Source organism: Tenrec ecaudatus, chromosome 4, assembly GCF_050624435.1.
Source record: "Tenrec ecaudatus isolate mTenEca1 chromosome 4, mTenEca1.hap1, whole genome shotgun sequence".
NCBI lineage: Eukaryota > Metazoa > Chordata > Mammalia > Afrosoricida > Tenrecidae > Tenrec > Tenrec ecaudatus.
This window is the reverse complement of record NC_134533.1, coordinates 111,072,954-111,089,446: the sequence shown is the minus strand read 5'-3', so window position 1 is coordinate 111,089,446 and position 16,493 is coordinate 111,072,954. Positions and strand designations below refer to the sequence as shown.

The 16,493-nt window shown below is 47.1% G+C and overlaps 1 protein-coding gene and 1 pseudogene across 5 annotated transcripts in view; one reads left to right on the top strand and one right to left on the bottom strand.

Annotated features, from left to right (window-relative positions):
- NCAM1 (neural cell adhesion molecule 1) overlaps positions 1 to 16,493 on the bottom strand; it is a 370,435-nt gene that overhangs the window by 244,624 nt on the left and 109,318 nt on the right. The window lies entirely within an intron of this gene.
- Positions 13,799 to 14,992, top strand: LOC142447052 (G protein pathway suppressor 2 pseudogene; annotated as a pseudogene).

Below are 16,493 nucleotides of genomic sequence, written 5' to 3'. Positions count from 1 at the left end.
TTAAAATGTAGCCGGGGAAAGCCAAGCACTCCTGAGCACAGCTGCTCACGTCCATCTCTTCGCCCCCTCAACAAGCAGACAGGAGTAGAAAAGTGACCGGGGAGCCAGCCTGCCAATAAAGAGCCACTGAGTCTGCCTGGTGAAGTACACAGGTTTCCTGACACAGAACCTTACTGAGTTTATTGTGTCAACCTGGCCCATAAACACATGTGGGATTAATTGAAGGGCAGAGGGATAAATGGCTCAGTGAGCCTCGCCTTTCTAGTTCTCGGGTCTCTTGCTTTGTGATGGTTGCACCAGGGTGCAGCTCCCTTAGCAGTTCCCTGCTTCAGTTGGCAAAGCTGCCTTCCCGCGAGACATCCCCAAGGAAAAGCCACATGGACCTACCCCGATGCAGCCCTGGGTGCTGGAGGAGTCATGTGGAGACACCTGCAGTGCTTACACATTCACTGACTCAGCTTTTCTCCTGCAGTCGGCATCATTGTGTTTGTTTTGTGAGATGGAGGAGGACTTTGTGGATTGGTCTTGGACATATGGGATAATGTTGGACTTGTGGGCTTGGGCAGCACTGGGTTGGGATGTTTCTTGATGTGCACTTAACCTTTATATCAAACTCTCTCTTATACATGAGTCTCTGTGGGTTTGTTTCTCTAAAGTACCCAGATTCACACACTTACCTCTAGAAATGGGGATAAGCTAGTTGAGAAATGACTGTTTCCCTAGTTTCACTTCTGATCGCCCAGGCTGCCCGACAACACAAATCCAAGGGTGCCACTCGCAGCAGAGTGTGTGGACACACGCGGTCCAGTACTGCTCATGGCTCTGCGTGTGGCCTCCAACTGACTGTGTCCTCTGCACCAAGCTCACAACAAAACTGGAGGGAAATGATCAAAAAAGTGTTTCTAAAAATAACTTGCCTGAATGCAGGCAGTGTCGATGCTCCATGTGAACGCTGTGATTACCTCTGCTCTCCGCTCGCTCCGCAGTGTTTCTCTTCCCGCTCTCATGCCCAGGGCTTCCTTAACACCTACTATTTACTCAACAGCTGAAATCAACTCCCACTCAGCAAACAACTATACATCGCCACTTAAAGACACCTAAGTATCAAATGCACATGCGTTCTAAGAGCAGTCAAATTACAGGTGAGTGTTCCCACCCCCTGCTCTAGCGCTGGCAGATGAACCGATCAGGAGGGAAAAGAGTGACAGGTGGGGTCCTCACTGCCGGTCCACACACGGCCCCTCCCACCCGCCAACAGGGGCATTTGCAAAACTGTGCTCTGGATCGAAAGGGTATGGGTAAAAGGTTTTTCTCTCATTAGTTTAAATTGGAATACGGTGGTTCCATATGGCCCTGGGGCATTAAGAAAAGTTAGCAACACTTTATAAATATCAAAATTAACATAAAATAACCTTATAATTAAAAAAATTTTATCAACACCATCCAATGAGGCAAATGCCGTGCTAAAAATACTCCTGGAGAGCAGAAAGTAGAGAGACTGCTACAGAGGTGTGAAGACGGTCGCATCTTCATGTCGGTGCTCTGGCGGCTTTTGCGCAGTGTGCACGTGTTCTCAGTCAAACTGCTGAAGATAACTTCTCCATCTAGCTCAGGCTTGTCTTTACTTTCTTGCGTTTGGTTAGGCAAGGGTTTTGCTTGTATATACAGTGTAAGCAGAGCCCTCTGGCTTTTCTTCAATAGAGATACATTCGTTGCAAGTTTGGGGAAAAATATTAGTACAAAAAGCAAGGCAAGAAGCAATGCAAGGCACTGTGGAAAAACGATTAGAGGTCTGAAAGCCATGGGAAAACGTTTGCTTTAGCAAGACGGTAAAGAAAGATGGTTCCAGCAACGTAGCAACCAACTTGGGAACCATGGGAAGCATGCACCCTGAGTCAACACGTCTGCAAGTCAAGCCGAAGGTGATATTTACAGAAGTGTCGTGGATGTGCACCCCGTGGGGCCGGTCCCAGAATGCAATTCTTCTAGGGCAAGATACTGCATGAGAAACCTATAGCACCAGTCCAGAACACACACACACACACACACACCCTGCCACTACACAGTTTCTGTATTCCATTTCTAGGGTTGACTAAGCAAGTAGGACAATGGGGGTGGCGTATAAGAATCAAACTTATAGTCCTTCCCCTAGTTCAGCAAGGATTCGGAGCCTGAATATGCGGGTTCCTTCAAAGGGCTCTGCGGGAGCGTCTGCTCCAAGCTTTGCTCGTTACTTCTTATGACAGCCAGCCAGCCTCGGCATTCCTTGTCTTGCAGATCACTCTAGTCTCCGTCTGTCTTCACATGACCACCTTCCCACTGTGTCCTGTCCCCTTGTTAATATCCGCCCTCATAGGAGATTAAGACGCCCCCCTCTCCCCCTTCTCAGGGTAATGTAATTGATAACATCCTCAAAGACTGTATTTCCAAAAAAGGAATCAATTACAACCTCAAGACATTTTTTTGGAGGGTCAAAATTCAATCCATAAGGAGTTCTATTAGATTCTCCAGCTTGACCATCTGGCGTGTCGCCGGCCCTGCAACACGAATTAGTACAAACCAACGAGCACACAAAAACCAGACCACCGTCACAGAGTTAATTACAACACAGAGCAACTATAGATGGGGTTTCCAAGATGGCAAATCTTTATAGGAGCGGGCAACCTCATCTTTTGCTTTCAAAATAGCTGGTGGATTTGAACCAAAGACTTGTGTTTAGAAGCCAAATGTTAACCCCACAGCACCACCAGGGTTCCTTAACATGGATTAATAATAAGTTTTAAATCCCAAACGTAATTCCCTGCCATTGCGTCAATGTTGATGTATAGGGACAGGGTAGATCTGCTCCTATACACCCCCGAGACTAATTCTATGGGAATAGAAAGCCCTGCCTTTCTCCTGCAGAGCAGCTGGTGGTTTCTAACTGCTGACCTTGCAGTTAGCAGCCAAATGCACAACCACTATGCCACCAGAATTCCTTACTTGGGCAGCGTTTGTTCAATTCAACCAAAGCTGCTTAAACTGTGGGTCATGACCCAATAGAGCGTCACGTAACTGAACATGCAGGACGATCTCAAAAACATTTGGCAACGGTCAGTGTCCAAATTCGCCATGACCAAATATTAATTCAAAATCAAATGCGTAATGAATCCAAGGCTTCTCTGGCAGCGCTGGCCCACGTTGCAAATGTGTCAGGTGAGAAGGGGTCAGCAAGGAGGAAAAGCCTAAAGAGTCTTGAATACATTTACCTGAACCTAATATTTCACTGATGAGAACGCCGGATTTTAATTACGTCCATGTCCTTTGCCTGCCCCACAATGACCATTCTTGATTGGTGTTTCAATTTTAACTTTATTAAGAAATTCAATAAAAATTAATGCAACCAGGGGTCCAAACAAACGTAATGACAAGTTCTAGAAAAGTTGTCATTAATAGCCGCCTATGGATGTTGTCCGTTAACTGGCAACCTTCCTGCATTTTCTAACTTGAGATCACCAGTGGAAACCCAGTCTGACCCCTGCTGGATTGTTCTTTTCATAAAGGTCTGTCAGAAAACGATCCAAGTTCCTACCTGCATTAGAAAACTCCAAAATGGACTTTAAAAGAGTGACTCAAATAAATGCCCTCGGGGGATATTCATGTGATTCATTCAGCAAACATTTCACTTGAGCAGCAAATGCCTATGGGCAGCGTCCTGATTTTGTCACCTCTGGGGATTGGATCAGTGCTGCAGTGTCATGTTTGAAGTTGCCGTATCTAATCCAATAAGTATCCTCTCCTCTTTCCATCCACCTGTTTTGGCCAAGCACACTCCTGACACCTACTGGGACTGTCTCTTTTCTTCCCACCAATCAGACTCTTTTGACCTCACTTTCCCACAACTTAGAATTCCAACCCCTTCAACCTTAACTCTTGACCTGCCCATCCCTTGCCCACTTCCAGCCTGAAAATTTCCAACAATAGATTCAGTTCAGCCATCTACTGATGCCCACCCAGTATAGGGCTTGCCAAATGCTGCAGGGGGTAAATCAGCCCGGCAGACTGCACCAGAGATACCTTTGTGGTTTCTAGATTCAGCACACACCTCAAATCTGTTTTCTAAGGGAGACAGAAAGATAGTTCCTGTTCCCGTTAATATGAATGTTGACTCCCTTTTTCAGCACCTAAGTCCCCACCCCGCCCCCACCTTCACGATCAGTAAATGACCCCATAGAGATGCCTCAAGAATGGATTTTATCAGCTCTCAGGCCCGCTTCCCAACTACATCTGAATATATTTGAATTCCTATCAATCCCCTTTACCTTCCATCCAAATATGAGAAAGTCATACCTTTGACTTCAGGTTTATATCTCTCACTCATATCCTTGATCCTTGCTATCTTCCTCTGAGATCCTGCCCCATCAATCATCCCTATCTCTAATCGCCACCTGCTTGCTGCCTTATTCCCACAGTCCACTAAAATGTGTAAGCCTTCCCCGACAGACTCAGCAGCTCCTCTTCCATGCCATGACCTTCTCGACTTACCTTACATATTTTTCCTTCTATACAAACTTCTTGAGGGGATGATGCATCATCTCTATCATTGAGCCCCAGATACATCACAAACTAGTTCTTGCCTTTGGTATTCCATTTGCTATGACGTCCGTCTTCGTTTTCCCTGTATCCTTTAATATTCCTCAATCTCCTTGTCTTTCATATGAGGGCTGATCCTTCCTGGGGTCGCACCAAGTACAAGCCTATCGTTATCATCCAGGCATTTCACTCTCAGGCGTGAAAGCACTTTGACACAGAATCAAACAACTAGAAATAGAATGACGCTATGAAGCACCCGTAGGTGTCTAACCTAGAGACTTAAAAACAATGACAACGACAGACAGATGCACACCTAGGTTCACTGCTGCTTTATTCATAAGGGCAAATAAGTGGAAATGCCAACTCATGGGTGAAGGGGATTGACAGTAAAGACCCAAGGCAGGGGCGGGGATATGGGGAGGGCGGGGCTTCTTCCCAAGCCTCAGGTCACAGAACTGCCTGCTTAGTCTGTCTTTCTGGTGCTGCTACACTTCCTTCCTTTCTAGGTCACTTACATTCCTAAAGGAAACCCGCAGCTTCCAATAACACAGCGAGGCCAGGGACACCTAGGAAGGCTGGTGAGCAAGCACTGCTGCCACCGACAACACCCTCGTGCACCCCGCTGCATCTCACTCTGCTCTTCCATCATGTGTGAGTGATTGGCCACCTCATACAGGCTACATTCTACCCCAAGTGGGAAAGACAGCTTCTTCCTCCAAGGAGCAATGTCAGGTGGGGAGACAGCAGCGCACAGAGATTAAACAACAGATTTTGAGAAGAGTGGGGGGGGGGGGTGGGCGGGCATGGATGGTTCAATTGTAGAATCCGTGCCTTCCACGTGGTGCGTTCTCCAGGTTTGCGTCCCAGCCAACACACCCCGTGCACAGCCACCAACTGTCCCTGGTGGTCTCTGTGTGTTGCTATGGTGCTGAACAGGTTTGGGTGGACCTTCTGGACCCAACCAGACTAAGATCACAATAGTCCCATCACAACCAATCGTAGGGATGACACAAGACAGCCTTTGATTCTGTTCTGCCTGAGGTCATTGGGAGTCAAGGCCAAATCCAGTCTGCTAACAATAGCAGTGTTTTATCACTGCCAATGTCCAAGATGCTACATACCAGGGAGTTTCCAAAAGTTGATGAACAAATTCCATTATTTCTCATTCCGTTTCCTCATGAACTTTCTGCTCTCGTGGTCTAATTCTCTCTAGATAGGAAAGGGCTTCACATTCTCATCTTCCAAACAAGTGCCTTTATACTCAAGCACGCCTCCCCAAACCCTAAAGGAAACTGTAGGTGAGAGCAATCAGAGAACAGCTTAGCTAAGAAGCATGCGATTTGAATGTCAGCCAATATGTCCGTGGTAGACCAAGCGCAGAAACCAGAAACAGGGAGGCTCAGCCATCAGGTTTGATCCTGAGCGACCCTGGCAAAGCACTCAGCCACTTTACCTCTTCTTCATCTGTGTCCCACATGGACGCAATGAAGATAAATTAATATAGAAAAAAGTCTTCTGCAATTAGTGATGCAAAACAGAGATGGGGAGAAAAAGAGCTAATTTAAGACCCATTAGGACAGTGACTGCAGAAAACAAATGTCTGTAAATAAATAATCTTAATGGCTTTTTGTGGATTTTTATGAGATCAAAATTAAATTACAGAATCACTTCTTGGCTACATGGACTTTGAGCGCTGATCAGCTTCTACCGCTAGACATGTTCAAAGGGATCGTTGCATGGCTTCTTTTCACTAAAAGTACATGTCTGGCCATAGAGTCACACGGACCAATGTACCAGGAAACTTAAGGGACAAAACCCAACTAACCAGCTTAACTGCCCATCTTGTTCTCGTGCACCACGTTACAATGTGCACATTTTTTCTATTAACAGGCTATTGTAGAACAGTTTTAGATGTACAGAAAAATGGCGAAATTGTTCAGAGTTCATATTTAACCCTCCCCCAACCCACTACCCTCCTCTAACGTTAATACTTACACTGAGAAAAGTGAAGCCCACTACCCTCCTCTAATATTAACACTTACACTGAGAAAAGTGAAGCCCACTACCCTCCCCTAATATTAACACTTACACTGAGAAAAGTGAAGCCCACTACTCTCCTCTAATATTAATACTTACACTGAGAAAAGTGAAACCCACTACCCTCCTCTAATATTAACACTTACACTGAGAAAAGTGAAGCCCACTACCCTCCTCTAATATTAACACTTACACTGAGAAAAGTGAAGCCCACTACCCACGTGGCCTCCGAGAGTCCTATAACACATTTGTTACAATTAAGGAACTAATATTGATATGCTATTATTCTGAGTGGATCATGGTTTATTCAGATTTCATAAGTTTGTATCTTAAAATAATTTCTTTTTCCCGTTTCAGGACCCACTAGGACACTTTAAGTCTACATGGCTCTTTAGGATCTTCTTGGCCCAGGCAGCAGCTCAGATTTCTCTTGCTTTTGATTTCCTTGGCAGATTGGAGGAGGATCGGTCAGGTGTTTTGAAAGGAACCCCTCGATTGGAATCTGTATGGTATTTATAACATGCCAAGGGGTGGAAGACCATCTCATATCCTATCATATATCATATCATATCATCATACCATAGTGCAGCATAGCATACCGCATCAACAGTACTTCACTTCCACGAGATGTGTGACTACGGTGGCTAGCTTTGATTGCCTGGCAGATGGAGCATTTGTAAGTTTTCCACGCTAACACTGACCTTTTATTTTCCCAGTTATATTATAATTTGTATGAAATTCTTCTGCCTGAGAGATGTGTCTCTTCTCACTTATTTAACGTATTCCGTTTTCATTTCCAGCAGTACAGACCTGTAGATATTTGTTCCATACTATATTTATCTAATAGAGCTTAATGACTTCATGCTCAAGTCGCCCCAGCTTTGGCCGCGGGGAGGACCTTCCAGTGGGCTGCTGTGCCTCTCGGCACACCCCACTGCAAGATCCTGCTTTTGTTCGGAGCGCTCCTTCCTTGGTGGCACCACACAATGTCCCAGGCTCGTCTTGTATAATTCTCCAAGGAGGGCTGGTTCATGTTTTTTGGAGAATGGTCTTAGAAACCAAGATCTAGGTGCTAAATATGCTCATTACTACCGGGGTATTTGTGGCGGGGATGGGGGGGTAGTTTGAAGCCATCTCAGCCGACAGAGCAAAGTAATAAATGCGGGTACTAACCTGTGCACGCACACAAATCTAGACAGATTGCTTTATGTCACCACCACCTTTACCTCTACTAAGGTAAAGACTCAGGAGAAAATCACGTCATTCACGTTCTAAATTCTCCACGGCACCCTGTGCTGGGTGGTCCATGAGAAAGTGTTCATCTAAACCTCAAAGAAAGAGGGTTCGCTCATTTGTTCTGACATACCTGGCAGTAATGGACGAGTCTCAGGCTCTCCCCCTAAAATTGGGGCTAGAAATGATACCAACCTGCCGAGACTTACCAGAGAATTAAATAATATAATTATGCAAACGTTAAAGAGGAAAACAGGCAATGAATGGTACGGTGCTACCTTTGGGCTTCTTTATGTGCAGTTTCCAGAGACACAGCCAGTAGCACTCCTGCCAGCTCGCACTCACAGTCATGTTACTCCGACCTTAGCCCACTCTCACTGAGTTGATTCCATCTTATTTCGACCTTGTATTTGGTTTCTGAGGCTATAAATCTTTAGTGCAGTAGATAGTCTTGTCTTTCTCCCAGAGAACAGCTAGTGGTTTTGAACCATCAACCTCGTGATTAGCAGTCCAACACTTACCAGACAGTGCCACCAGGAATCCTTACTCCCGCTGAAGGCCCTAAGAAATGGATGTTCTAATGTAAAAAACCACAATCCATTTCTAGAGGTGTTCGGTTAAAAACAGGTGTCACTGTCAGTATGATTGAGCAATCAGGCATGGGACTGCAATTTCTCCATCTCTCCACACCATTAGAGTGTCAATCATCCAATAGGACGCATGCCGCTGAGTGGGACGGAGGGAGGCTTCCTATTGTATTGGTCAATCTGCTGCACAAGACAGATGTTACTTTGAGGACTAGGGTATGCCTGACTGAAGCCATGGTAGTTTCAGTTACCAATGTGCATGTGAGAGTTGGATGTTGACTGAGGAAGACCAAAGAAAAATTGATACAATCGAACTATGATGTTGGTAAAGAATATTGAAAGCACCATGAACTGCCAAAAGAACAAATAACGTGTCTTTAAAGAAGAACAGCCAGAGTGATCCTGAGAAGCCAGGATGGTGAGACGTCCTGTCATGTACTTGTCCCTGGAGAAGGCCATCATGCCTGGTAAAGCAGAGGGGCAAAGAAAAAGGAAAGCCCTTGATGAGATGGACTGACGCCGTGGCTGCAACAATGGGCTCCGACCTAGGGATACTGCTAGGGATGGCACAGGACTGGGCGGTGCTTTGCTCTTTTGTACATAGGACACCATGAGTCTACAGGGAGTCAATGGCCCCTGACAACAGCGCAGTCAGGGTTTACATAGGACATAATCTCCCTGCCTACAGCTGACTCATTAGAACTGTCTGACTACTTGGAGAACCTGCCCACATAAGTGGGAAACAACATGACCAGAAATGTCTTCCATCTCTTACATAAAGAAATATAGCTCTAACAGGTAATGTGTCCAGACGACACAAAGCATCAAAGGAGATTCGAGTTACACATCGTGCAGATCAGGTTTTCTGAGGACAGATGCCAAGTGAATTCAGATGGGAAACCATTCCAAGTCAACTCTGACTCAGGTAGCCACCACGTTGTCAGAATAAAAACATGCTCCACGGAGTTTTCAATGGCTGACTTTTTGGGTAACCGGATCGCCAGGCCTTTCTTCTGAGGCACACCTAGCTGGATGTAATTCTCCAGCCATATGGCTAGCCACCGAGTACATTAACCATTGGCACCAGCCGGGGACTCTATTGATTCCCCAGAATAAAGCATGTTCTGGTGTTTTTAAAGGTCCCTGGCACTTGTGATCTGATTTGGTATTTTCTACACAAGGCTTCACAGGGTCAAAGGACACGAAAGTGCCCTATCCATTTAGCACAGATCATACACGCCCCTTCCTGTCTTATGGGCGATTGCCTTATCCAACTGGTAAAATCAGCTATTCTCTGACGAGTGTGTGCACTACCAACACACGTCTGGCAGTGACCAATAGGAAGGTGTGAGGCAGCTCTGATGGTTAAGGATGTTGGGGCACCTTTGCTGGGCCATGACTCTCAATGGTGTGATGCAGTCGTGTACTGATGCAGCCATCCTCCATGGGGTGATCTGGTGGGAATCCCCTTCCATTTTGCCATCAGGCCTCCAGATTCACATAATGATCCGGTCTTTGGAACCTCACGAGGCTAGTAAGTGAGGAGTGGGTGTGTGTATCTTGATGCACTATGCAGTACTGGCATGGCAACTCGTGCTGCGTGACATGGGAGTGGTTGGCTTTCTGCTGCCTGGTGAGCGAGCAGAAAGCGGGATACCACCTCATGCCGCCCAATCACAGTATGTAAAGTACATAGGTCCAGAGTCAGCCTCCACAGAACCAGGTAACCCGGGGAATCATGCCTTCACCATATCCGTCTGAAGAGCTCAGCGAATCAGTCTGCATTAGTAACACCGGACGCTGAATGGTTTTCGGAGGACCCAGAGCAAGGCTCAGAGACGGACTGTGGTGCTGAGTTGGGCTATCGGGTTCAGCGCTCATGCTAGAAATAGAGACTTCTGAGCACAGAGCGTGTCAACAACCAAAGGGACAAACCCAGCCAAATCTGTCACTATCAAGTTCATTCAGACGCATGGTGACCTCCACACACTACAGCAGGGGTGCTCAATACGTTGATCGCGACCGACTAGTCGATCGCAAATGTAGTATGGGTAGATCGTATGGTATTAAAAAAATAGACGTAAGCCTATCCTCAATCCCTGTCACTTAATTGATATATAGCACAGCCAATCAGATGCAAGCTTAGGGGTCACACGCATGCGCAAACAACTGTCGTAAGCGCTGCAAAACTGACAAGCGAACTATGGCCAATTTTTAGACCTTGATTTTTTGCTCTTAAACGTAAGAAAGAGCATTAAAATGAGTGGGGAGCTGGACCCAGTAAGAAGACAAAAACGTATCGCTTTCATACGGAATGGGAGATTTTGCCCCTACAAGCCGACATTCAGCTGAAGTCCAGAGCGCATGCACAGGTCTGGAACTTCCTCGCAGAGGGGAAGTGTCCAAACATGAGAAAATGTGCTGCCTCCTTGACCGCATTACTCGGCTCTGCTTACTTATGTGAGTCAGCCTTTGTCCACAGAAAGACCATGGAGTCCAAGTACCGTTCCACCTGACTGATGGTCATTTGGAAGTGTGCTTGAGGCTGGCTGTCAGCAGCTCCTGTCGGGACTAGGCATCCCTGGCTCATTCCATTTAGTGCAAGTCATCAGAGTAAACTCAGGCAACGACAAAAAATGCACATAGTTAATTGTGTTGTGTTGTGCAATGTGGACTCATGTGGTTATGCAAGGTACATAAACATACATTGTACATATAAAGACTTCTCAATGCATTTATGGGAAAATGTAATAAATAAAATATATGTTTTGCATTTTTGTGGTTGGTAGAGCATTTTGACTTGATCATTGTATAAGTAGCCCGCATGCTGAGAAAGTGTAAGCCCCCCTGCACTATAGCATAGAACTGCCCCATAGCGTTTTCTTCACTATAAGCTTCATGGAACATCAAAGCTTTCTTCTGTCACAAATCTGGCTGGGTTCAAAACACCAACTTTCAGGGTAGGAACCAAAGACAAACCATTTGCTCTACCCAGGGAGCTTCCGGAGGCAGACAGCAAAGTCTAAATCCAAAAACCAGGAAAGCTAAGTCAGAACGAATGGCAGGCAGCCCACAGCTGTGTACTTGGACATGGCTAAGAATCTCAAGTGAGGGCTGTCTTCCCCGTGCTCCACACAGCACCTGCTCCATTTGCTCATGTCCTTCTCGGCTTACAAGGGACACTTCACTGACTGTCCATTGTCTGCCACGTACAATCCAAAGTCCTCCCTGCCTCTCCAGCCCCTCAGTCTGCATCAGCCACACTGGTCTTCTCTCAAGGCTGCAGCATGGAAATACTCATGCTATTCCTCTCTCTGAAATCTCCTTCGCTCGAGACCTCACAGACTGGTTTCCTTCCCAACCTCCAAATGGCCTCTTAGGTACTGTCTCCTTGGAGATGTCTTTCTCAAGTCATAACCTCCTCTTTCAGCCTTCCTTGTTCTCTACTCCAGCACTTGTCTTCTCTATAATACCCAGCACAATTATAAAAATACTTTTGTGTGCTTGTTTACTTGTGTTCGTCTGATCCGATTGCTAGAACTTGAGATCCACGAGATTAGGAAACACCGGGCTTGTTTGTCACTGTGTACCTCGCACCTGGCACACTGAAGGGATCTGGTCCAGATAAAATGAGTGCGTGCTCCTGTTCTCAGTCAACTTCCAGGCAGACAGCCGTCCTGGCGAAAAACTGCACATCTGGCCTTTAAACACTACACCAGACAGACCTACTCTCTACTTTCACCAACACAGCCACTCGAACGGGAACCAGGCCATCATGTGAGTTGTACAATCAAGCATGGGACCCCAGATTCAAGTCTCCACTCATGGTCCAACTAAGCTCCAGCACAGCCAAGCATTTCATTTCTGCCACACCATTCTCCATACGAACTACCGCAGCCAGATGAAGTCCATGGCACTCTGCCCGGTGGGTTAGCAGCAGACAAGGAATATATCATATTGGTCATGGTCATAGGGGAAGGGCTGTAGGATCCACTTCTTTGTCCCATAGACAAGGTAACCAGGGAGGCTCCAACAGAGAATGGGAAGTGGAGTTTTCCAAACAGAAGGAAAGTTCTTAGGTCCAATTTTTGTGCTTCCATCACTTTCCCATTGTCAATAGTGGTAGAACTTGGAGGCATGTCCACTTATGCAAAAGCACTTTTGTGTGTGTGTGTGTGTGTGAGGGTGTATTTATTTTCATTGTGCACCTACTTTGAGATTACTTGGAAAACATAGGTCTCACCTGCATGCAAGGTGTAGAAAGGAATGATTCAAGGGCAATATTACTTATGCCAAAAAGCTGCAAAGAGACCTGTAGGTCAGAACACAAGGTAAGGTAACATACCTTACCTCCAGGCCAGGTGAGAAGATGGGCTGGCCCCTAACCGTATAGTACTTCTTTATGTTACTTTTCCCTTTCCTTGTACTAGGTCTATCTCCAAAGCAGCCCAGGGACAACGGCTATGCTGTGTGTCAGGGATAAAGATCAGGAAACAAGGAGGAATGAAGTGGGAAAAGTACAAGTACAGCATCTTTCCAAATATGGATATTTTAAATGTAGCAATTCCACAAAATAAAATGTATGATTCAGTATTTGGACAAGAAGAGTAAAACAAAAAAGCCCTTTGGAATATCCCCCAGTTTGTACCCCACATAAATTATAGAGTTCTCTCTGCAACTGCAAATAATTTAAACAATATTGATGGCCTCATACAAAAGGGAATCTTACTAAACCAAATTCCAAACTCGAATTCTTGGTAAACTGAACTGCATGTACTGCCAAAGCCATATGATATCTCTCTCCAATGTACACATCTTTTTCCAAGACCTGGAGAAGGTCTTTGGAGTGAGTATGACTATATTCCAAACAAAGGAATATCCAAATTTAGTGCACCATTCCAAAAAAGGCAACACTGAATCTCCACGGTCCCTTGGCATCAGCCACCCCAGCATCATAAAACATGAGGTTTCCCCTCTCATGATCAAGCAGAGACATCTTGCATCAGCATCATGCTACATGATCTGGTCTGGAAAGACTTTGGGATTGTCCATGTAAGGGAAGCCACCAAGAGCTACCAGACCAAGAGACAAAGACTTGGACAGGGCAAGATATGACAAAATAATAATTTATAAATGATCAAGGGCTCATGAGGGAAGGGAGAGTAGGGAGGGGGGGGGGATGAGGACCTAATGCAAAGGGCTTAAGTGGAGAACAAATGCTTTGAAAATGATGAGGGCAAAGAATGTACAGATGTGCTTTACACAATTGATGTATGTATATGTATGGATTGTGATAAGAGTTGTATGAGTCCCTAATAAAATGTTTTAAAAAATTCATATTTTCGGCACGGGCTTCCTCCTCCGACGGGCCGGCCGGGGGAGGTCGTCTGAGCGCCCGCTTCCCCACAGGCCCCAGCCGAGGCCTGGCAGTCCGTGACAGAGCCGGGCACCCACGGCCCGCGCGCTCCCGACGGCACCATGCCCGCGCTCCTGGAGCGCCCCAAGCTTTCCAAATCCATGGCCCGGGCGCTGCACCGGCACATCATGATGGAGCGGGGGCGCAAGCGGCAGGAGGAAGAAGAGGTGGACAAGATGATGGAGCAGAAGATGAAGGAAGAGCAGGAGAGGAGGAAGAAAAAGGAGATGGAAGAAAGAATGTCACTGGAGGAGACTAAGGAACAAATCCTGAAGTTGCAGGAGAAGCTGTTGGCCCTACAGGAAGAAAAGCACCAGCTTTTCCTGCAGCTCAAGAAAGTTTTGCATGAGGAAGAAAAACGGCGGGGAAAGGAGCAGAGGGATCTGACCACCCTGACATCAGCTGCCTGTCAGCAGAGCCTCACCGTCCACACAGGAACGCACCTCCTCAGCATGCAGGGGAGCCCAGGAGGACACAATCGCCCAGGCACCCTCATGTCAGCTGACAGAGCCAAACAGATGTTTGGACCTCAAGTGCTTACTACCGGCACTATGTGGGCTCTGCAGCTGCTTTTGCAGGGACCCCAGACCACAGGCAGTTCCAAGGTAGCCCTGGGGGCGCTTATGGGACTGCTCAGCCCCCACCTCACTATGGGTCCACACAGCCAGCCTACAGTCCAAGTCAGCAGCTCAGAGCACCTTCAGCATTTCCCACTGTGCACTACCTGTCACAGCCACAGCCACAGCCCTATGCCGTGCACGGCCACTTCCAGCCTACCCAGACAGGGTTTCTCCAGCCTGGTGGTGCCCTATCCTTACAAAAGCAGGTGGAACACGCTAACCAGCAGACTGGCTTCTCTGACTCATCTTCCTTGCGCCCCATGCACCCCCAGGCCCTGCACCCAGCCCCTGGTCTCCTTGCATCTCCCCAGCTCCCAGTGCAGATGCAACCAGCAGGAAAGTCTGGCTTTGCAGCTACCAGCCAGCCAGGCCCTCGGCTTCCTTTCATCCAGCACAGCCAAAATCCCCGTTTCTACCACAAGTGACCATCAGATTCTATCTTCAGCCTCACTGCCCAAAGCACTGAGGGCTCCCCCACTGTGTGCCCCAGACCAATAAAATCTACCTGCCACTGCAAAAAAAAAAAATTCATATTTTCTACTTTAATCAGCCATCTCTAATAGGGCGACTCTTATTTGTTTCCTCTGTCTCCTCCCTGTGGAATTTTGGTGACAAGGAGACTCCAGACTAACCCTTTCTGTCTGCCCAAAGCCTCAGTGGATGAATAATAACCGTGCTGTGCTTGTCATGTGCCCTGGAGTCCAGGTAGACTTGGACCAAAAAGAAAAAAATTATTGTCAATTCCAACTCCTAACAACCTCCTCCGGCAGAGCAGAACTGCCCCAGGGGGGGTCTCTAAAACTGTAACCTTGACAGAAACAAACTGCCACGTCTTCCTTCCACAGGGTGGCTGACAGGCTCAAACTGCCACCAACCTTCGTGCCAGCAGCCCAGTGCGCAGCAGTTGAGTCACCAGGTCATTCTGGCTCATAGTGACCCTTGGGATAGAGCAGAACTGGTCGTGGTCTTGTAACTCCCACCAAATGATGCGTGGGACTATGCCAAAAGAGGTCCTTCCAGCTCACTGAGGGGATGGGAAAGCCTGTTAATAATACAAATGAAATGCGTGGCACCCTTGTGGGGGCGGGGTCATGCAAATAAGGCATATGGAATCCCAGTGAGGGGATTGCTCAGGTGTGCTAGCCCGCTAGGCTTAACATGAGCTATCTCAGAGGTGGAAAGGAGGCCTCACTGAGACCAAGAAGAAGATGTGGGAGCAGAGCATGCTTTTAGGACCCAGGGTCCTGGACTGAGAGCTCCCTAGACCCAAAAGATGCAGAGGAAGAGCTGGATGAGTGGAGACAGAGAGAACATTGGCAGAAAACTGGTGGAAACAGCATCAACAGCAGGCTTTGTGGCCCGTGGAACAAAGCCCTCACAGTGGGTGAGCCAACACCCAGAGTGAGCGAACTGAGTGTCTCTAAGCAGGGGGCTTTCTGGAAGAGCACAGTTCCTCCAGGCACTTGATGGAGCCAGGGTCTTGGTCCAGGAGCCACTCAAAAAGTGACTCAGGTGAGTGCCTTCAGGAGGTAGGCTCCAGGTGGAGTCAGGTGCCTCTGCGAACTTACTGGAAGAGGGAAAGAGAATTGCAACACTTGTCTGAACAGGGAAGAGGCCCAGGCCAAGTGGCTTGAGAGGCCAAGGGCCTGAGAAAAACCTGCTTGGAGGCAGGACTGAGAAGATGTTATCCTGATCAGAGAATTGTATCCGGGCTCTATCCTGATCCGGAAATGTAAACCCATTACTTCCCTAATTAATGTCAGCATCAGAAGTATTGTCTGTGAGTTTTGCATGTCCGCTGCAATGAATTCTAAACCCAGCAGAGGAGACAGCAGTGTGGGGGCGGTTGGTGTTAAAATAGGTAAAAAATTTAGAGGGAAGAGGTATGTCTCACCTCTACCTCACTGGACTCTTCCTTGCTCTGGTCTTGATTTCCCTCTCTTTATGAAACTAGCAGTCAGATGCCCCGTGCTGCCATCTCCACCCCACCCCACCCCCAAAAGTTTTATTGGCATATAATTCACATGT